General features: G+C 43.0%; 1 long non-coding RNA gene across 1 annotated transcript in view; it reads right to left on the bottom strand.

Annotated features, from left to right (window-relative positions):
- Positions 1–1,044: 1,044 nt before the first annotated feature.
- LOC140205951 (uncharacterized) overlaps positions 1,045–24,155 on the bottom strand; it is a 60,713-nt gene continuing 37,602 nt past the window's right edge. The window contains exon 3 of the long non-coding RNA XR_011888016.1: positions 1,045–1,255. This is a non-coding gene — a long non-coding RNA (uncharacterized lncRNA). The remainder of the gene's footprint in view (positions 1,256–24,155) is intronic.

Below are 24,155 nucleotides of genomic sequence, written 5' to 3' on the forward strand. Positions count from 1 at the left end.
TCCTCTGCAATGTCTGTCGCCAAAGGCTGGAGCAGCGAAATTAGAGAAGCACCATCACCTCGAACAACATCCCGCACCTGTTGGATCGGTGTCTTGAAACCTAGTATTACTCTGACTATATTTTCAAAGGTTTAATTAAAACTCTCGGGAAAGCATTTCGGGACATAATAAAATCATTGTTAAAAGTACGACATATTTGCAAGTTTTTCTTTCCAATTTCATCGTTAAATACGTACTCGAGGAGCATAGAAACGCAATAAAAGTGGTCCTCCAAAGTCAGCTACAACCCAAGAGCAAATTTTAAAAATATGTTTGAGTACGCTGATAAAACATTCGCTGTAGACATTAGAAATAGACACAAACACTAGTTATATATGTTATAAAACTTATACCCTAATGCATTATCAATTTATGTTAGACTTTGAGGGACAGGAGACTCGGTGCACAAAGTCCTGAAGGTGGCGGCACAGCTGGAAAGGTGGTGAAGAAAGCTTACAGAATAAGAGACTGCAGATCCGGAGCAAAAACGAAAGGTGGGGGAATTTAGTGGGCCAGGCAGCATCCTGGAGAGAAATGGGGGTTTTGGGTCGAGACCCTTCATCTGCAGTGAGAGAGGAGATGGGAGATAGCAGTAAGACTGGAAAGCGATAGGTGGATCCAGGTGAGGAAGGGTTGATTAGTAGTGGAGGCAGGTGGGGAACCGAGGGTGGATCGAGCAATGTAAACTTTAAAGTGTTAAATGGAGGCAAAAAGGGAGTGCAGATTAGGAAAAGAAGGTGGTAAGTGGATAAGGGAAGGGGGGGGGGTGGCCACATGCGAACAGTAGGGGAACCAGTCTGCAGATGATGGGCAGGAGGGGAAAGAAATTGAGTGACAGAACCTGGGGTGTGGGTTTGAAAAGAGTGTGAGAGAGGGCTCAGGTAGATTAGAAGGAGAGAGAAAGGGGCCAAGTGGGAGCACGCTACCTGAAATTGGTGAGTTCATTGTTTATGCCATAAGGTTCCAGACTAACCAGGCAGAATATACAGGATACTTACTTCCATTTCCCAGGCATAGAATATACAGTAAAAACAGGCAGATGATAATACACATCATAAAACATTATTGGAGTTGCTGTTAGAGTGCAGTTCTGGTCACCAAAGTGTGGGAAGGATGTAACTGCATTGGAGATTCACCAGGGTTGTCTGAGATGAAGGCGAAGAAACTGGATAGTCAGGACTTGTTTTTGTTGGAGAAAAAGAGGCTGATGAAAGACCTAATAGTGATAAACAAAGATACAAAGGACATAAATTGTGATGGTGTTGGGCTCACTGTCAGCAAAGCCCTAAACTCAAAAGGAGATTTTAAGCCTTATCCTATGAGGGGTGATTGACAAGTTCGTGGCCTAAGGTAGAAGAAGGCAATTTTAGAAAACCTAGCACGTTTATTTTTCAACATAGTTCCCTCCTACATTTACACACTTAGTCCAGCGGATCTTGGACCTCCAGGAAGTGTCCACAGCATGGGGTGATTGATAAGTTCGTAGCCTAGGGTAGAAGAAGAGTTATACAGCTCTCGTTACATGCACATGCAGTTCAACCCTTTGAGTGGTTATGCAGAAAGTTTGAAGTTAAAAACTCATCTCCGTCTACCTTAGGCCACGAACTTATCAATCACCCCTCGTCTATAGGTATCTACGGGTACCTTCACCTATGTCAACCTGCTTTTCAAAGACTAGCTTACTTCCCTATCTCATTTCTGTGGAAAAGTCTAGCTGCCAATGAACATGATTTGAGTGGTGGGTCCCCCACTCAGTGCCAAGGAGGAGATATTTCCAGCTAATGAGGTAGTTTAAATACAGTTTATTTTATTTGTAATGATACACATTTAAATTTAAATAAATAGTTCTTAGCACATATTTGCAGATGCATGAGTCATCTGTCACAGAGATCAAAGGTTAAGGAATAAATTCCAGTTCTTTTTTCTGTCACCCCATCTTCAGTCATTCTCCTTGCCATTCCTAACAATCCCCAAAGCTTCCTAATATTTATACTGTTCTTAATACACATTTAAAACTCTTGATTTATAGAAGTTTTCCAATATCCAGAAGATCTATACATTACAAAGGACTTCCAAACACAGGTACAATTCTTAATGAACTAAAAGAACATACCAATGAGTTGCCAATGAATGAGTTACCAGTTGCAGAAACTGAAGTTTGTGGAATGAATTCCAGTTCTTCTTTCTGTCACCCCATCTTTCTTTCATTCTTCTTGTCATTCCTAACAATCCCCAATGCTTTCTAATGTTTATACTGTTTTGCTACTAGTTGACATTATTTGCAGGTGATGCCTTTCAGATACCTTTGCCGGGACAAAGTAATTCACTCAGCTATTCTAAGAGTTTCTGAGGACAGAAATACCAGACACCCAAAATTAATGCTGTAAGAGCTGATTCTCTGAGTACACACATATTCCAACTATTGATTGATCATGTTTGATTTGTGACCATGTTTAATGTGTTAAGTGACAAAATAGGTTTGGTCTGGAACCTTCCTTGATCTCTATCACAATGGTGCAAATAACTTAGCTGTAGTTGCCTTGTTTGATGTTTGATGTAACATCATCTTTGTCTTGTATTTAGCTGATGCAGACCAAAATATCTCATGGTCACTTCATTTTGTAAACCATACCTCTTGAGCAGTCTGTGGGCCAGCAGCCTGTGTTCTGTAGACAGTGCTGTTTGTCTGCAAAGCTGTCCTTTTAACTTCAGACTGATTATTGCTTTCAATTTAAATTAAAAACAGAAAGCTGGTTCTTGCTTACAACAAGAAGCTGGGCAAGGAACATTGGCTATAAGTTAAAGTTTGTCACAAACAACTTTGACCCTTTGGAAAGGTCATGCTGCTATGATGGAAGCTGAGATTAGCAATAAGGCTCTTGGGTCCGGGAAAGTGAATATCCATCAAAAGATTAGGTAGAAAGTTGGAAACTTTTCCACATAGCAGGGCAATCTAAAAGTAGAGGGCATAGGTTTAGAATAATGTGCAAGAGGTTGAGAGTGGATCTGAGCAGGATTTTTTTTCATCCAGGAGGTGGATGGAATCTGGTTCCTTGCAGTCATCTTAGGAAATCAATGGCAATTGGATCATTGTAGCCAATGTTCCACAATTTACCTCTTTATCCCCCTCTGCAACTGAGGACTTAACCATGGAGATCATCTACTTATTTCCTTAGTAAGTCAGTCTCAGTCATTATCTTTGCAAGCTCCACTTTTACTATTATTTGGTCAAGTTTTCTTCCTTGGAGATCACAGAAAGGAACACTAATTTAGTACCACAATTATTTTAGTACTTAACACAAAATATGGGTGACCATCGCTGTAGATCAGACATAAGATTCAGTCTGTTGTTATTAATCTTGTTCTGGCAGCCATTGTTCCTTGTCCTCCACCTATTATTTCTCCTTACTATTACTCCTTTCACTGTCCCTCCTCCTCCACATTCACTCTTTTCTCAATTCTTTTCTATCTTCATCCCTCCCTCCCAACCAGACATGTCTTCCCTCTCTGCGCACTCCTCCCTCTTTTCTCTTGCCTTCCTCCTCCATACCTTTGGCTCCAGCCTCCCATCTCCCCTCCCGCTAGGTGATAGGGTTTGACAGTTGATTAGAGATGTGGATTGTCCAAAGGAGAGTAAGGCTTGTTGTAGTCAGAGATTATTGCTTGTGGAACGTGTTATGGTTAAAGCTCATTGGGAGGGCTTGTGGGTGGATCATGCTTTGGGTTGGTCAGTGGTGGATGGGGCATGAGATAGATGAGCTTAATGTAAGTGAGTCAGTGTAGGTAGGACTTGATATGTGTAGTTTCTACTATAGGTAGGGCTTGATGTAAGAAAGTCCTTAAACAGGAGGGGCTCTTTATGGGCATAGGTAGTTTGCTGAGCAGAGATAAGTTTTTCCCTGAAGTTCTTGAAACCTCAATTTCAAAAATCAGTGTCCAGTGAATAACAATCTTCTCTGGCTGTAGAATCCTGCTCATTGAGTTCATTGGGTGACATTAAGTCAAAAGTCACTCAACTCATCTGCAGCAGTCTGGCCCAGAAGTTAACTTTAAGAGACCCGCAATCTGCTGAGGGCCAGATCAGTGGTGTTCAGGTCTGGTGAGCAAGTAAAGTACAAAAGGTCCAGGTACACTCTCCAGAAAGCCATCTCACATGTGACGTGGCATTTCCTGGCCAAACTGCAATCACAGGAGTGTGCTTGAAAGCTGTGGATTGAATGCTATCTCCTCCTGCAAAGTAAAAACAAGTAGCATATGTGACAACAAGGTTTCCCTCCCCAGTGAGCTCAATGCCTTTTATGCTCATTTGACTGATAAATCATGGAGGCACCTTCACAAACTCCCACAGCCCCTGACAACCCTGTGATTTCAGTCTCTGAGGCCAATGTGAGAGCATCCTTCGGGGGGGGGAGGGGGGCGACCTTCCAGAACACATCTGGCCCAGATGGGTTACCTGGCCGAGTACTGAAGACCTGTACTGGCCAACTGGCAGGAGTTTTCATAAATATATTTAACCTCTCACTTCGGCAGTCCGAGGTTCAAACAGGCTTCAATATACTGATGCCCAAGAAGAACGTGGTAATCTGCTTCAATGAACTATCGTCCAACAGCACTTAATCCGCTGTGATGAAGTGCTTTGCGAGGCTGGTGATGAAGCATATCAACTCCTGCCTGAGGAGTGGCCTGGACTTGCTCCAGTTTGTCTACTGTCACAACAAGTGAACAGCAGGTGCCATTTGATTGGCTCTTCACTCAACCCTGGAACATCTGGACAGCAAAGGTGCATACACCAGGATGCTTTACACTGACTGCAGTTCAGTATTCAATACTATCATTCCCTCAAAACTAGTCAATAAGATCCAAGACCTAGGCTTCAATACCTCCATTGTGCAACTGGATCCTCGATCTCCTCACTTGCAGATCCCAGTCAGTTCAGTTGGGAACATTTGCTCCACTATCTCCATCAGGACAGCTGCACCACAAAGCTGTGTGCTTATCCCCCTGCTCCACCTGCATTGCACTTATGACTGTGAGGCTAAGCACAGCTCCAAAGCCATATTCAAATTTCCTGACACCACTGTTGTTGCCCGAATCAAAGGTGGTGATGAATCAGCACATAGTAGGGAGACTGAAAATCTCGCTGAATGGTGTCATAACAACAACCTCTCACTCAATGTCAGCAAGACCAAGGAACTAGTTATTGACTACAGGAGGAGGAAACTGGAGATCCATGACCCAGTCTTCAGTGCGGGATCAGAGGTGGAGAGGATCAGCAACTTTAAATTCCTCAGTGTTATCATTTCAGAGGATCTGTCCTGGGTCCAGCTCATAAAGTGCCATTACAAAGAAAGTACAACAGAACCTCTACTTTCTTAGAAGTTTGCAAAGAAGCAGCATGTCATCTAAAACTTTGACAAACTTCTATAGATGTGCGGTGGAGAGTGCATTGACTGTTTGCATCATGGGCTGGTACGGAAACACAATGCCCTTGAATGTAAAAGCCTACAGAAGTGGTGGATATGGCTCATTCCATTGGGCCATATCCCCCCTCTCCCCCCCCTCCCCCATTGACCACATCTATACAGAGCACTGTCACAGGAAAGCCTCAAAGACCCCCAATATCCAGGTCATGCTCTCTTTTTGCTGCTGCCATCAGGAAGGAGGTACAGGAGCCTCAGGACCCACACCACCAGGCTCAGGAACAGTTATTAACTATCAGCCATCAGGTCCTTGAACCAGAGGGGATAACTTCACTCAACTCAACACTGAACTGTTCCCACAAACTATGGACTCACTTTCAAGGACTCTTCATCTCATGTTCTCAATATTTGTAGCATATTTACTTATTATTATTATTATTTTGGCTTTTATTGTATTTGCACAGTTGTCTTTTGCAAATTGGTTGTTTGTCTATCTTGTGTGCAGTTTTTCATTGATTCTATGGAGTTTCTTTGTGAATGACCACAAGAAAATAAATCTCAAGTTTGTATAAGGTTGTATGTATATATATTTGGATAATAAATTGAACTTTGAACTCTGATCAGGTACTCATGCTGCTAACATGGCATATGACAAAGTGAGCTATATTTTTTTGTTGGACAGACTTCCTTTGCTGCTTTGATTGGTATTAAATGATTGCACTTAGCTCAGGAGCTAGACTTTGGAGTTGATGCTGTTTGAAATGTTATAGCCTTTACAAGTAAACATCTTAGAACAGGTAGGTGAAACTATTCACATCATCTCACCATGGACTTGCACGAGAGGGTGAGTGCAATGAAATGTAGCATCTCCCCAGAATGCACAGACTTGAGAGATGTTGGTGCCTGGCACAAAACAACTTCTTTTCCCCTTTCTTCATAGATGTCCCTCAGCATTGAGGATGACCTAATTCCATTCTGGTTTTGTGCATCAGACATGGTTAATGAAGTCAAATTGGGAAGCACAAATTCTTCTACTAATGGCACATGTGTTGCCGTCAGATCCGGCAAGTATTAATCTGAGTTATTCCTTCCACCTCTAATGCAGGGTTTCTGTGTGCTCTCAGTATTGTCATTCACAATACTATCCTGAACGCTGCCTCTCCACTTTGAGCATTATGGGCCGGTAATGCTAGAAGACAATGGGGATGTTTTATTTTTTTTATAAAGAGGCACATCATTGATTCTCTTCCAAGGGTATTGTCCCAAAACATTGACTGTTTATTTCCCTACACAGATCCTGTCTGATCTGCTGAGTTCCTCCAGCATTTTATATGCGTTGCACAAGATTTCCAGGATCTGCAGAAGTTCTCATCTCTTGAATCTTTTCCTCCCTTGATCTCTTCCATTGGCAGCTTGTAGACAATGTGCTGCCGGTTTTGGGAATCAAGTATGCAAGCAACGTGCCCTGCAGAGCTTAGCTACCTGAGTATATGTCAGCTCCCAGTACTGAACACATTAGCCCGCAAGAGGGCAATAACATTAGTTCACTAGTCCTTTCAGTGAATTTGGAGGAGTTTGTGGAGGTGCCATTGGTAGCAAAGTTGCAAAGCCTAGGTATACCAGCTGTAGGGCTCCAAGTCTCAGATACAGATAGCAGAGCAGGGCAGATCTGAAGTCTTTATCCTCAAATAGCCTTTTCCTCAATCAACCTGGGGCTGTGCTCTCAGATTGAAGATGTGATTTCTTCAAGGTGCCTATTATGTGTAAATATTCTATTTTTCATTCAAATATAAATCAGATTTGAGTAATGCCGTTGGATATCTTCGGATGCTTCAGTATCGAAAGATTTGCAGTTGTAACTAAATGCAATATAATTCTTCGAAGCACCCATTCCAGAGGAAGCATTAATGTAGATGTCTTCCCTGAGAAAATCCTATAGCCACAGCTGAGTGACTGCCCTCTGCCAATCATAACCATCTTCCCTTGGGTCAGATATCACTCCTGTCGTTGTGGGTTTTTCCCCTGAACCTAATGACCTGATATGCAAAGTTTCTTTGGCCGTAGTTGATCAAGTACTCCCTTGAGATCAAGGCAGTGTATTCATTGCTTATTGGAACTCATCTTCAAGCATGAACAATAATACAATGAGATCTGCTTTGGAACTGAAACTTGATGAGAAAATCTCTGGTTAATGTCACATGATGTCATCAAGAAGATGCACACTCAACTTTTTAGGAACAGTTTCTTCCCCTCTCCCATCAAATTTCTGAATGGTCCATGAGCCCACGTACACTACCTCACTATTTGCTCTCTTTTTGCACTAATTATTTATTTTATTATATAGTTCTTATTGTACTCATAGTAATTTTACTGCTAAGCAACAAATTTCACATATACTCTTGTAGGATTTTGTGAATTAGCTATGCAAGAGTCATTTTATGTGCTTAAAAATGCCGCAGCTACTTACTTCCATTATGAACAAACCAAAGACAATCACCTTACACTGGCGTCATTACGTCAGACTCCATCTCTTAAAGTCAACACAACAGCTCGATGGTGTTTGTGAATTATGAACAATATGTGTCATCTGTCACCCATTACTTTACCCTCCACAGTTCCCATCCCCTCACACCCAGATTTCACCAAAACAGGCATTGTGAGTCTTGAAAGGTGCCAGTGGTGCCAAACGTGATGGATTATTTTCGTCCGCTGACACACAGCACAGGCTGCACTTCAGTCTCGCACATCCTTCCTAAGGCCATGCCACACGGACTTTAAAGCAATCCTTCCCGCCCGGATTCCAGAGGCTGTGAATGGAGTTAAAAACAATATGCCTCTAGTTGGCAGACACTATGGGGCAAGGGCGACCACTTGAGACATCACGCAGGAGGGAAACACTTGCATCCCTGAACTTGACGTCAGCCAACCGCAGGCCCGTGGCTGCTGTCCTGTAAGCCTGGACCTCTGGATCAGTAGTTTGGTCAGCTGCCATATCAGCATAGTCAACCCCAAAGTGTTGGGGCATCGATGGTGGGCAGAGACAATCAGCCACAGCGTTATTTTTCCCTTTGATATGCTGTATGTCAGTCGTGAATTCTGAAATGTAGGCCAGGTGGTGTTGCTGCTGTGCAAACCAAGAGTCTGACATTTTAGCCATTGCTTGCATGAGATCACCAAACACTGAAATGCCAACCCTCCATTAGAAACCAAAAATGGCAGATGGCCAGATGAGACCAAGAAACTGTAGTCGAATGTGGTGTATTACCTCTCCGGGTGGGGGTGGGTGTGGGGCTGCTGGCTGAAGAAGGTGAGTGGCTGTGACACATCTTCGATCACAGCACAGCACCCACAGACACTATTGTCTGAGGTGTCAGTAGTGATGGCTATAGGTGACGTGGGGAGCAGGTGCCCCAGTAGGATCACGTTCGGAAGAACTCGTTTGGGGTCATCAAATGCTCTGGTCATGTCCGCTGACCACTCACACATGTGATCAGGGTAACTGCTTTTAAGAGCACTACAGAAGGAGGGCATAAGTTCAGGAGCTTGTGGAACGAAACTGGTGATAGAAATTCATCATACCTAAAAACTCTTGCAGTGCTTTGGTAGTGCGGGGCAATGGAAAGTCCACGATAGCAACAACTTTTGATGACAGGGGTGTCGCATCTCCTATGGAGATGCAGCGGCCAAGGAAGTCAATAGTAGACAACCCAAAATAGCATTTATCAGGGTTAATAATTAGCTAATATTGGCTCAAGTGTTCAAAAATGAGCAGAGATATGATGTGTTCAGTTTTGGATGCGCTGCGACAAGTATGTTGTCCAGGTTAACAAAAAGAAAATCCAAGTCTTTTCACACAGAGTGCATTAGTCACTGGAAAGTCTGTGCTGTATATTTTAGCCCAAATGGATTGTACTGAAACTTAAGTAGGCCAGACAGGGTTATAACAGCAGTTTTGGGAACATCTTCAGTGTACACAGATGGTAGCCCCTGATTAAGTCCACTTTAGAAAAAAATATCTTTCTGGCTAAAAGTGCCAAAAAGTCCTGAATATAGGGCATCAGGTAAATGATTGAGGGTGGTGATGTCATTGTCGTGGCGGTAATCGCTGCATGGATGGCAACCACATCGGGTTTAGGGACCACATGGAGGTGTGAAAGCCAAGGGCTAATTGGCCTGTGTACAGTGCCAAGCATTTCCATGTTATCACACTCAGCCTTTGCACTGTTCGGCTTTTCTGAGTCCTGCCTATGCCCAAGGGCATGGACCAGCCAGCCAGTAGTGGGAATGTGCTGCTCAACCCCATGCTTTGTGACGGCACTGGAAAAAGTGGGCTTGGTGAGGCTTGGGAATTCAAAGTTCAAAGTAAATTTCACTGTTCTCCTGTGCTGTACTGTTCCAAAGTAAATTTATTATCGAAGTACATATGTACCATATACAGCCCTGAGATTCATTTTCTTTTGAGAATACTCAATAAATCCATTATACAATAATGACCATAACAGAATCAATGGAAGACTGCCCCAAACTAAGAGTTCAGTAAAAGACAACAAACTATGAAAATACAAAAAGAAATAGTGATGATAAATTATTACAATATAGTGAACATGAGATGAAGAGTCCTTGAAAGTGAGTCCACAGGTTGTGGGAACATTTCAATGGTGCAGCAAGTGCAGTTGAGTTAATTTATCCCCTTTGGTTAAAGAGCCTGATGGTTGCGGGGCAATAACTGAAATTGGTGATATGAGTTCTCTACCTTCTTCCTGATGGCAGCAGCAAGAAGAAAGCATGTTCTGGGTGAAACATGCTGCTTTCCTGCGATAACGCTTCGAGTAGATGCACACAAAATTGGTCTCTGGAAGATCAGAATGGTAATCTATGTGGAGTCAAGATATACAGGGGAGATCTTAAATGGATTTTTTGCATCTGCATTTACTCAGGAGATGGACACAGAGTCTATAGAAGTGAGGGAAATCAGTACGAGGTCATGGACCCTATACAGATTACAGAGGTGGAGATGTTTGCTGACTTGAAGCAAATTAGGGTGGACAAATCCCAAGTGCCCAAGGTGTTCTGTTGGACCCGGTGAGAGGGAAGTGCAGAAATTGCAAAGGCCCAAGCAGAGATATTTAAATTATCCTTAGAGCAGGTGAGGTACCAGAGGATTCGAGGATAACTAATGTTGTTCTACTGTCTAGGAATAAACCAGGGCATTATAGGCTGGTGAGCCATTAGTTGTGGGAAAATTATTGGAAGATATTCTAATGGACTGGATATATGAGTATTTGGATAGACAGGGACTGATCAGGGATAGTCAGCATGGCTTTGCGTGTGTGTGGTAGGTCGTGTCTAACCAATCTTATAGAGTTTTTCAAGGAAGTTACCAGGAAAGTCGATGAAGCCAAGGCAGTGGATGCTGTCTACACAGACGTCAGTAAGGTATTTGGCAAGGTCCTGCATTGGAGGTTGGTCAAGAAGATTCTGTCACTTGGCATTCAAGAAATGGAAGTAAATTGGATTAGACATTGGATTTACAGGAGAAACCAGAGAGTGGTAAATCTGGATGATAATGTGGTTAACTGGATCAGCAAATTTGCAGATGACACCAAAATTGGGGATGGAGTGGACAGTAAGAAAGGCTACCAAAGCTTGCAGCGGGATCTGGACCAGCAGGAAAATGAGCTGAAAAATGCCAGATGGAATTTAATGCGGACAAGTGTGAGGTGTTGCACTTTGGTAGGACCAACCAGGGTAGGTCTTACACAGTGAGCAGTAGGACACTGAGGAATGTGGTAGAACAAAGGAATCAGGGAATACAGTTGCATAATTCATTGAAAGTGGCATCACCATTAGATAGGTTCGTAAAAACAGCTTCTGGCACATTGGCCTCCATAAATCAAAGAATTGAGTACAGGAGATGGGATATTATGTTGAAGTTGTGTAGATGTTAGTGAGGCCTAATTTGGGGTATTGTGTGCAGTTTTGGTCAGAAAAGATGCAAATAAGATTGAAAGAGCACAGAGAAAATTTACAAGGATGTTGCTGGGACTGGAGGACCTGAGTTATAAAGCAAGATTGAATAGGTTAGAAGATTATTCCCTTGAATGTAGAAGATTGGGGGGAGATTTGATAGAGGTATACAAAATTATGAGAGGTGGAGATAAGGTAAATGTCAGCAGGCTTTTCCCACTAAGGTTTGGTGAGACTACAAATAGAGGTCATGAGTTAAGGCAGAAAAGTGAAATGTTTAAAGGGAACATGAGGGGAAACTTCTTCACTCAGAGAATGGTGAGAGTGTAGAATAAGCTGCCAGCTGAAATGGTGGACATGATTTCAATTTCATGGTTTAAAAGCAGTTTGGATGGGTACATGGATGGAAAGGATATGGCCCAGTGCAGGTTGATGGGACTAGGCACAGACTAGATGGGCTGAATGGCCTGTTTCTGTGCTGTAGTTTTCTATGACTCTATATCAGCATGGATTGTGTTGATGGCAGCCTGCCATTGTCACCTCACTTCCTGCACCAACATAGCTTGCCTAAAATTTATTAACCTTACTCCTAACCAGTGGACGTCAGGGCAGGGATATGTCTCTACCAAATAAGGTGTAAGGCGCTCCTTCTCTCTGCCAGCCTGCAAGTCAGCCTTGAGCATATTGTAGCACCTGCTTATACCTCCAATCAGTGTCGCGTGAAGCCATGGGACCAGCTGGGTGGATAGTCATATGAGCAATTTGTACGAATCACTTTCTGGATATGCTGTCACTGACACCAGGCAGACAGTCTCTGAAGAGCATTGATAATGGCTGGGAACACAGGTCTTGTAAAGACAGTCCCGGAAGAATGCAATAGCAAACCACTTATGTGGACAAATTTGCCAAGAACAAACATCGTCATGGTCATATGACACGGCACATAACAAATGAACAAATCCTAACCATACGCCTTTGTAAATTGTAACATGGGAGGAAACTGGAGCACCAGGAGGAATCACGCACAGTTACAGGGGAACGTAGAAGCTCCTTACAGACAGTGGTGGGAATCAATAAGAAAATGTCACAAACTCTTCAGTCTCCTTTGCTTCACTACTATACATCTGCAATTGTATTTCTCACTATATGTTAATGTCTTTAATATCCTGCCTAATTAAAATGTGTTGGTTATTCAATAACACCTTAGAAATATAATGCATGAAGCTCTGTTTGTAATGTTGACTGACCATGCTCCAAGCAATGTACCAGTGCCTCTCCCTCAACCCAGCTACTCTATGACATTCCACCTAGGCAAACTTGCCCCAAGCACTTCCAGCCTGCCCCAGCTGATCAATGTGCGGACTATGACCAGGCTTAACCTTGATAAAGGTAGACCAAGGCATATCTTTCTGCCCAAGAAAGCATGAAAAATCTGTTCTGTTGTTTTTAACACCCTTGTGTTGGCATCATTTTAGTACATAACAGTGGGTGCACTGGAATATTAATTCAAAATAGTGTATTTTCTAATATATGCTTATTCATTTCCTTTTCTCCATATTCTCACTTCTCTTAAACTCTTCTGAGAGTGGTAATTTTCATGTGACTGAGCCAAGGCTGCCGTCATGAAAGTTCATAAGAATGCAGTTTCCTGCAGACGGACACCTGGTTATTTCTGTCCTTCTTGCTCCGTGTTCTCTCTCTCTGGCTACAAGTACAGGTCGACCTTCACTAATCTGACTACCTGTAACCCGGCACCTTCGATAATCCAGCACTGATTTCAAATTTTCCGCGCAACTGTAATTTCAAATTTCCTGGGCCACTGTACCAATTGGCTGCACATTGTTTTGGTTGCGCTAGATCTGTTCACGTGTTGGCCCGCTCTTGTAAGCACAGTCAGGCGATTCCTGCTTGTTTTCCTACATTCATTAATATCATTTGGAGGTTGGAGTTTGTAAAATGTGTGCAGGATAGTTTTTTGCAGCAATACATAGAGGTAGCAACTAGAGAAGGGGCAGTGTTGGCTCTCCTGTTAGGGAATGAGATAGGTCAGGTGATGGAGTTTTGTGTTGGGGAGCACTTCGGGTCCAGTGATCACAATGCTATTAGTTTCAATATAATTATGGAGAAGGATAGGTCTGGACCCAGGGTGGAGATTTTTGATTGGAGGAAGGCTAACTTTGAGGAGATGCGAAAGGATTTAGAAGGAGTGGATTGGGACAAATTGTTTTATGGAAAGGATGTAATAGAGAAATGGAGGTCATTTAAAGGTGAAATTTTGAGGGTACAGAATCTTTATGTTCCTGTTAGGTTGAAGGGGAAGGTTAAAAGTTTGAGAGAGCCATGGTTTTCAAGGGATATTGGAAACTTGGTTCGGAAAAAGAGAGATAATCTACCATAAATATAGGCAGCATGGAGTAAATGAGGTGCTTGACGAATATAAAGAATGTAAAAAGAATCTTAAGAAAGAAATTAGAAAAGCTAAAAGAAGATACAAGGTTGCTTTGGCAAGTAAGGTGAAAATAAATCCAAAGGGTTTCTACAGTTATATTAATAGCAAAAGGATAGTGAGGGATAAAATTGGTCACTGAGGGAATCAGATTTTGAACACTTTCTTTTCTTCGGTATTCACTAAGGAGAAGGATATTGAATTCTGTAAGGTAAGGGAAACAGGTAGGGAAGTTATGGAAACTATGATGATTAAAGAAGAGGAAGTACTGGCGCTTTTAAGGAATATAGAAGTGGATAAGTCTCCGGGTCCTGACAGGATATTCCCTAGGACCTTGAGGGAAATTAGCGTAGAAATAGCAGGGGCTCTGACAGAAATATTTCAAATGTCATTAGAAACGAGGATGGTGCCGGAGGATTGGCATATTGCTCATGTTGTTCAATTGTTTAAAAAGGGTTCTAAGAGTAAACCTAGCAATTATCGGCCTGTGAGTTTGACGTCAGTGGTGGGTAAACTGATAGAAAGTGTCATAAGGCGGTGACTGGGAACAGACCCAAGTGCAAGACACAGACACTGAAGTACCAGGGACAAGACTAGGATATAGGGTGATGGCAAGGACATGGACAGGAAAACCTAGAACCTGGAGCAGGACTGGACAAGAGAGCTAGGAGCCCAGGCTTGGACTCCGAGCCAGAGACTGGACAAGGACCCAGTACCTGGGTCTTGCCTCTGGCTCAGACCCCAGAACTAGGCAAGGACAAGGCTTGGCAGGCAGGCAGGACGAGGCTGGGGTCTTCAGGCTTGAGGCTAGAGGCTAGAGACGAGGCTTGGCAGGAAGGAGGAGGCTGGGGTCTTCAGGCTTGAGGCTAGAAACTTGAGGCGAGGCTTGGCTGGAGGCAGGAGGCTGGAGTCTTCAGGCTTGAGGCTAGGCAGGAGGCTGGAGTCTTCAGGCTTGAGGCTAGGCAGGAGGCTGGAGTCTTCAGGCTTGAGGCTAGGCAGGCTCTTCCTGGGCAGGGCGTGGATCTCCACCCGACGGAGGCAAGGGACAGAACCAACCGCAGGTAACGGCAATACGGCCTGGCTTACCCAACGGAGGAAAGGGACAGGAAGGGACAGAACCAACCGCAGGGAACGGCAAGACACCCTGACTTACCTGGGCGGAGGCAAGGGACGGGAAGGGAGCTAGGTACAGGGAGGCTCCAGGACAAGACTGCAGGCGAGACGAGGTGAGAGTTACCAGCAAGACAAGGCAAGGCTTCAGGCAATGCAAGGCGAGACAGAATTTCAGGTGAGGCGAGAGTTACCAGCAAGACAAGGCAGGGCTTCAGGCATTGCAAGGCGAAACGAGAGCTTCAGGTGAGGCGAGAGTTACCGGCAAGACAAGGCAGGGCTTCAGGCCAGGAAACAGAAGGCAGGAGAAGGGATACATGGAATAGGACAAGAACAATCCAGCAGCCACACCCTGGTCTCTGAAGGTATTTATGCAGCCAGCCCCAACAGGAATCAGCTGCCTCAATTAGAGCTCAACAAGAACAGGAACAGGGTAGACAGGAAAACCTGGAGCAAGGGTCGATGGACCAGACTGTGAACCAGAATACAGACTTCACGGACCGGACCATGACAGGAAAGTATTCTTAGAGATGGTATATATAATCATCTGGATAGACAGGGTCTGATTAGGAACAGTCAACATGGATTTATGCGTGGAAGGTCATGTTTGACAAATCTTATTGAATTTTTTGAAGAGGTTACTAGGAAAGTTGATGAGGGTAAAGCAGTGGATGTTGTCTATATGGACTTCAGTAAGGCCTTTGACAAAGTTCCACACAGAAGGTTAGTTAGGAAGGTTCAATCATTAGTTATTAATATTGAAGTAGTAAAATAGATTCAGCAGTGGCTGGATGGGAGATGCCAGAGAGTAGTGGTGCATAACTGTTTGTCAGATTGGAGGCCGGTGACTAGTAGTGTGCCTCAGGGATCTGTACTGGGTCCAGTGTTATTTGTCATATACATTAATGATCTGGATGATGGGGTGGTAAATTGGATTAGTAAGTATGCAAATGATACTAAGATAGATGGCGCTGTGGATAATGAAGTAGGTTTTCAAAGCTTGCAGAAAGATTTAGACCAGTTAGAAGAGTGGGCTGAAAGATGGCAGATGGAATTTAATGCTGATAAATGTGAGGTGCTACATTTTGGTAGGACTAATCAAAATAGGACATACATGGTAAATGGTAGGGCATTGAATAATGCAGTAGAACAGAGGGATCTAGGAATAATGGTGCATAGTTCTCTGAAGGTGGAAACTCATGTGGATAGGGTGGTGAAGAAAGCTTTTGGTATGCTGGCCTTTATATATCAGAGCATTGAGTATAGGAGTTGGGATGTAATGTTGAAATTGTAAGGCCAAATTTGGAGTATTGTGTACAGTTCTGGTCACTGAATTATAGGAAAGATGTCAATAAAATTGAGAGAGTACAGAGATTTACTAAAATGTTGCCTGGGTTTCATCTCCTAAATTACAGAGAAAGGTTGAAAAAGTTAGGTCTTTATTCTTTGGAGCGTAGAAGGTTGAGGGAGGACTTAATAGAGGTATTTTAAAATTATGAGGGGGATAGACAGAGTTTCCATTGAGAGTAGGGGAGATTCAAACAAGAGGACATGAGTTGAGAGTTAGGGGGCAAAAGATTTGGGGTTACATGAGGGGGAACTTCTTTACTCAGAGAGTGGTAGCTGTGTGGAATGAACCTCCAGCAGAAGTGGTAGAGGCAGGTTCGTATTGTCATTTAAAGTAAAATTGGATAGCTATATGGACAGAAAAGGAATGGAGGGTTACGGGCTGAGTGCAGGTTGGTGGGACTAAGTGAGAGTAAGCATTCGGCACGGACTAGAAGGGCCAAGATGGCCTGTTTCCGTGCTGTAATTGTTATATGGTTATATTTGCTCTATTTTGGCCCCAATTATGGCCCCAGTGAGTAAAGGAAATGCACCTCATGCTGAGAAGCGAAAACACTGCATATTATCCATTAAAGATAAGGTTGAACTCTTGAAAAAATTGGACAGTGGTGTATCGGTGAGAAGCTTGTGCAAGTGTTACAACATTGGCTCTTCCACAGTGTATGATATCAAGAAACAGAAAGAAAAACTGCTACATTTTTTTTGCTGATAGTGGCTCAAAGAAACAGATGTGCATAAGAAAAACAATGAAAGAAGGAAGAAGTTCGGAACTATATAAAGTACTGACAACGTGGTTTAATCTTCCTGTAAGTGAAGGTGTTGAACTATCTGGAGATATGGTGAAGGACAAGCAAAAGTGTTTCATGAAGAACTAGGACTAGATTATGAGTGTGACTATAGTGAAGGCTGGCTTCATCAGTTCAAGCAGCTTCATGGCTTACAGTTTGGTGTACCGTGTGGTGAAAAACATTCAGCAGACAGGGAAACAGCAGCAGAGTTTGTTGACCAGTTCGCCAAGTTAGTCTCTGATGAAAAATTAAGCCCCGAGCAGGTGTACAATGCTGATGAGACTGCTTTGCATTGGAGATGTACACCAAGAAGAACACTAACAACAGCAGATGCAGAATCACCAACAGGGTATAAGGCATCGAGAGATCGTGTGACTTTGCTAGGCTGCTCTAATACTCCAGGAACCTACAGATGTAAGTTACTGGTCATTGGCAAAAGTTTACGTCCCAGGGCCTTCAAAGGTATGACGCAGTTTCCTGTAATTTACCCTGCTAACAAAAACGGACGGATTACAACCAGCATCACACTAGAATGGTTTGAAAATTATTTTGTTCTCGAAGCACGAGCTCACTGTGACTCTGTTGGCCTGCATCACAACTGTAAGATAATGCTTGTTTTTGACAACTGTTCAGCACACCCGAAAGCAGAACTCCGGGTAAAAAAAATGTTTTTGGTATCTTCCTGCCACCTAACTGTATGTCATTAATTCAACCCCTGGACAATGGCATATTACAGTCTCACAAGTCAAAGTATTGTTCCCTGTTTATGAGGCACCTTTTGAGTGCAGTTAATACTGGCAGACTGGTAAAGGAATTTATAAAGGATTTTAATATGAAAGAGATGATTTACTTTGCTGCTAATACTTGGAGGTCTGTAGAGCCATCCACACTGAAGAATGGTTGGCATAGATTATGGCCAGGTTTAATGTTTGAGTCTGCCTGGTGAAGACACTGGAAATGACTTTACAGGCTTTAGAGTTTCCAAGGAAAAACAGATTATACGTGAACTGCTTTCTTTTGCTCAAGAGCTAACTAATCCTGCTGCCAAGGATCCTGCATCAAGGTTCAATGATGACAATGTTGAAGAATGGATGAATATAGATGAGGATGAGCCTACTGTTCATCATTATACTGAGTTGGAAATTGTGCAGAAGGTTGTACATCCAGAGAAGGAAGATATTGGAGGAGAAAGCAATGATGAAGATGAGGAAGTTTAGCAGAGAGACTTTCGATTGACAGGCTAATTAAATTGACAGGTGAATTGCTGGAAGGATTAGAGTAATGAAGTTTTATAGTCATAGTCATAGTCATACTTTATTGATCCCGAGGGAAATTGGGTTTCATTACAGTTGCACCAACCAAGAATAGAGTATAAATATAGCAATATAAAACCATAAATAATTAAATAATAATATGTAAATTATGCCAGGAAATAAGTCCAGGACCAGCCTATTGGCTCAGGGTGTCTGACCCTCCAAGGGAGGAGTTGTAAAGTTTGATGGCCACAGGCAGGAATGACTTCCTATGACGCTCAGTGTTGCATCTCGGTGGAATGAGTCTCTGGCTGAATGTACTCCTGTGCCCAACCAGTACATTATGTAGTGAACATTATAACTGAGCAAGAAATAATGATTGTTTATATGCTGCAGGATAAGCTAATCAGAGAGAGACCAAAATATATGAAACAGCTTACATTGGAAGATATATTCAAAAATTGCTAGAAAAAGTGCAACAGGGGAGCTAACACTTGAAAATCCAGTGCCATCAGCTTCTGCTCACCCAGATGTGCTGCCATCAACCAGTTTCAGCACCAGTTCCTGCTGCTTCATTCATTTTCAAAATGAAGATGTTGATGATCCTGACAACCCCACACTCGCAGACATGTAACTTTGCCTGAAGGTATATTAAACGTCTCACTTTAGAGGCGGAAGTGCTCAACTTTTCTGTAAAAGTTAATTCCTGTACATTTACCTGTACCCTTTATTTCAGTGGTCCCCAACCTCCGGGCCACGGACCAATACGTTGCTGTGAAAAATGCAGCGGTGCAGTGGTAGTCAGAACGCACCCAGCATATCTTTAAGAAAAAAGCTGAAATAAACAAGTGAATCAATTAGGTGCTGCCCGGCACGTAAATGTCAGCCCAGATCAGAGGCAATTGTCGATTGCGTCGCCTCTGATCTGGGCCGACATTTACAAGCCGGGCGGCACCTAATTAATTAGCTTGTTTATTTCAGCTTTTTTTCTTAAAAATGTGCTGGGTGCGTTCTGCCTACCGCTGCACCTCTGCATTCTTCGCGGCCCAGTATCGGTCGGCGGCCCAGAGGCTGGGACCACTGCTTTATTTCACCTGTGCCTGTACAATATATTACCTTATTAAAATTTCACTTGCTACTCATTTAATATTTCTGTTTTATTATTATCTAACTTGTACTGACTTACATGATACTTTAAAGATATGATGAGATGGTTAGCTATTGCTTAATGTGATCCTTCTGTAATCTGGCATTTTCACTAATCTGGCACTCCTCAGGTCCCAGTGGTGCCAGATTAATGAAGGTTGACCTGTACTATGTTCCAAATATTGCAAAGTCAGTACTATGATAGAACAAGCTGCAGAACCTATGAATTTGGCAGAAATAGATCTGATAAATTATTTTATCTTTAGCAAAAGTAACATGGTTCTAAAATGTGAATTTCTATGAGCCAAAATAATTTGAATGCAATACTCAGTGCTATGTAAGAACTTTGAATTTATATGGCACCCTTCACATTCTTTTCAGAGATTTGATCAGAATCCTGGCTGAATTCCCCATGGCCTAAGCCTGCATTCTATCATTTCTATTGTTTCTGCCTTATGCACACCATCCAGTTGGCTGTGACTGACAGTAATGTGCCTCAAAAAATTCCAAGCAGCCTTCCCCTGTTAAACCACTGAGCGATGCAAGATGTAAATATCACATTTTTAAGATTTTTAGTCCCTATTCATTTTAATGACACTAATGTATATTAGGGTGTGGTACCATGTTCAGATGCTATGTTATTCTTGGAAACCTAGGCTGAGAATGCTCAGTATTCAAAAATTAACCTGCTGTACTGCCTTCCTTGTTTTTTTATATCTCTCTGTAGTTAGGGATTCCTTTCAGAGAAATTATCTATAACCTATTTCATCAGAAAGCATGAACTAATGGCTCTAGAATAATCTTAAAAAGGACCAATTGTTAACACTGCAATTTTTTTTAAATAAACAAACTCAAGCCAGCTACTGGCAAAGGAAGGCTGAGATCATAGATAATTAGCACATGACTTACAAATTGTCAGACATATGGAGGCAGATTTGGGCGGTGCCGAATCTCAGTGTGTTCTGTGAAACTACAAAATGAATTGAGAGTAGATTGTGCAGTGGGTGCAGGAAGGAGCAGGGACAATGAGTTAGGTTTCCTTTCAGCAGGGTCAGGGTGCGGCAACCAAAAAAACCACTAAAGAACTTTGTTATCTTCAGCCACACTGCCTTTCCTTACTGAACCAAGATTATCAGCAACATATTGTATTGTCCCTGGCTGTAATAAAGCCCCTCATTGCAATTACGTTACAACAGCTGCATTAAATTATTACTTCCAGAGTATGGCTGTTGCCTACATGTGGCTCACTTCCTAGAATCCTTTCAATTCATCTTTCATTTTGTGTTTTTCCCTGCAATTTTTGGGCTGGGCTTGATTTACCAGCACTTTTGCTGGTGTTTCTTGAATTCGAGGGAAGTGTTCTGTAATCAGCAGCGTCTGCATTTCTTTAACATCGCCTAAGCGTAAGAAAACAATTGGGCAGCCACAGCAGCAATCCACTAGTGTGGAGAGCTGAATAAAAAAGTGGTCAGGTTTTGTTCTGAGATGGAGAGAGATGAAAATATGCAGTGCTTTTGGTTGAATTGTTAGGGCTTGAAACTTCGGCTGTGGATTTTTAGAATGCAGATGTGCGAGGGTGGAGAGGAGGTCATTACAATCAGAAAGCCTCTCTGATCTTTAAGAGGTATTCAGATGAGCACTTGGACTGCTACAGTGAAGAAGGCTACTAGCCAAGTACTGACAAATGGAGTTAGTATAGAAGGGTCATCGTTGTGGTGGGCTCTTGGGCCTTTTTCTCTGCTGTATGACTCTGACCCTATGGTATGCTCCTCAGATCCCTTTAACAAATCCAACACATCATAGACCACAGGAGGTGTAAAACCAGTTCTTCCCACTCTCTCAGGTGCCAAACATTCTTTCAGTTTAGCTCAGTGTATTTGCTGCTTAAGATGTGGTCTTTTCCACACAGGGGAGACCAAGTGTAGATCCGTTGACGCCTGGACAGAAAGCTTATCTGAATCAGAATCAGCTTTAATACCCCTGGTTTATATCATGAAATTGGTTGTTTTGTGGCAGCAGTACACTGCAATGCATAATAATAAAAAACTATACATTACAATAAGAAATGTATATAAAAATAAATTAAATACGCAGTACAAAAAGAGACCAAAAAAAGGGGAAAAAGTAGTGAGGTAGTGTACATTCATTCAGAAACCTGATAGCACAGGGGAAGAAGCTGTTCCCACAACACAGAGTGTGTGGCAGCAATGAGAAGAGGGTATGTCCAAGGATGGGGCGATGAGGATCATTAATGATAGATACCACCCGTTGGAGACACTGCCTTTTGAAGATGTCCTCAATGCTGGGGAGGCTGGTGCCCATGATGGAACTGGCTGAGTCTGCGACTTTCTGCAGCTTTTTCTGATCCTCCAGAGCAACCAGTTAGAATGCTCTCCATGGTGCGCCTGTAGAAATTTGAGATAGTCTTTAGTGACACACAAGTCTCTTCAAACTCTTCATGAAATATAGTCACTGTTGTGCCTTCTTTGTAATTGCATCAATATATTGGGCGCAGGATAGATCTACAGTGATGTTGACACCCAGGAACTTGAAACTGCTCATCCGTTCCATTGCTGATCCCTCAGTGAGGACTGGTGTGTGTTTAGAATAGAAACATAGAAACACAGAACATCTACAGCATAATACAGGCCCTACGGCCCACAAAGCTATGCCGAACATGTCCTTACCATAGAACTACCTAGGCTTGTCCATAGTCCTCTATTTTTCTAAGCTCCATGTATTTATCCAGGAGTCTCTTAAAAGACCCTATCGTTTCCGCCTCTACCACCATCGCCGGCAGCCTATTCCAAGCACTCACCACACTCTGCATAAAAAACTTACCCCTGACAGCTCCTCTGCACCTACTTTCAAGCACCTTAAAACTATGCCCTCTCATGCTAGCCATTTCAGCCCTGGGAAAAAGCCTCTGATTATTCACACAATCAATGCCTCTCATTATCTTGTACACCTCTATCAGGTCACCTCTCATCCTCCTTCGCTCCAAGGAGAAAAGGCTGTGTTCACTCAACCTATTCTGATAAGGCATGTTCCCCAATCCAGGCAACATCCTTGTAAATCCCCTCTGCATCCTTCCTATGCTTTCCACATTTTTCCTGTAGTGAGGCGACCAGAAATGAGCAAAGTACTCCAAGTGGGGTCTGACCAGGGACCTATATAGCCGCAACATTACCTCTCAGCTCTTAAACTCAATCCCATGGTTGATGAAGGGCAATATACTACATGCCTTCTTAACCACAGAGTCAACCTGCGCAGCAGCTTTAAGTGTCCTATGGACTTGGACCTCAAGATCCCTCCGATCCTCCACACCGCCAAGAGTCTTGCCATTAATGCTATATTCTGCCATCATATTTGACCTACCAAAATGAACCACCTCACACGTATCTGGGTTGAACTCCATCTGCCACTTCTCAGCCCATTTTTGCATCCTATCAATGTCCCATTGTAATCTCGGACAGCCCTCCACACTATCCAAAAAAACCCCAACTTTTGTGTCATCAGCAAATTTACTAACCCATCCCTCCACTTCTTCATCCAGGTCATTTATAAAAATTACAAAGAGTAGGGGTCCCAGAACAGATCCCTGAGGCACACCACTGGTCACCAGCCTCCATGCAGAATATGACCCATCTACAACCACTCTTTGCCTTCTGTGGGCAAGCCAGTTCTGGATCCACAAAGCAATGTTCCCTTGGATCCCATGCCTCCTTACTTTCTCAATAAGCCTTGCATGGGGTACCTTATAAAATGCCCTGCTAAAGTCCATATACACTACATCTACGTCTCTACGCTCATCAATGTGTTTAGTCACATCCTCAAAAAATTCAATCAGGCTCGTAAGGCACGACCTGCCTCTGACAAAGCCATGCTGACTATTCCTAACCATATTATGGCTCTCCAAATGTTCATAAATCCTGCCTCTCAGGATCTTCTCCATCAACTTACCAATCACTGAGGTAAGACTCACTGGTCTATAATTTCCTGGGCTATCCCTACTCCCTTTCTTGAATAAGGGAACAACATCCACAACCCTCCAATCCTCTGGAACCTCTCCCGTCCTCATTGATGATGCAAAGATCATCGCCAGAGGCTCAGCAATCTCCTCCCTCCCTTCCGACAGTATCCTGGGGTACATCCCGTCCGGTCCCGGTGACTTACCCCACTTGATGCTTTCCAAAAGCTCCAGCACATCCCCTTCCTTAATATCTACATGCTCAAGCTTTTCAGTCCACTGCTAGTCATCCCTACGATTGCCAAGATCCTTTTCTGTAGTGAATACTGAAGCAAAATATTCATTAGGTACCTCTGCCATCTCCTCCAGTTCCACACACACTTTTCCACTGTCACACTTGATTGGTCCTATTCTCTCACATCTTATCCTTTTGCTCTTCACATACTTGTAGAATGCCTTGGGGTTTTCCTTAATCCTGTCTGCCAAGGCCTTCTCATGGCCCCTTCTGGCTCTCTTAATTTCGTTCCTAAGGTCCTTTCTGCAAGCCTTATAATCTTCTAGATCTCTATCATTACCTGGTTCTTTGAACCTTTCATAAGCTCTTCTTTTCTTTTTGACTAGATTTACAACAGCCTTTCTACACCACGGTTTCTGTACCCTTCCATCCCT

Source organism: Mobula birostris, chromosome 12 (assembly GCF_030028105.1).
Source record: "Mobula birostris isolate sMobBir1 chromosome 12, sMobBir1.hap1, whole genome shotgun sequence".
NCBI classification, from domain to species: Eukaryota; Metazoa; Chordata; class Chondrichthyes; order Myliobatiformes; family Myliobatidae; genus Mobula; species Mobula birostris.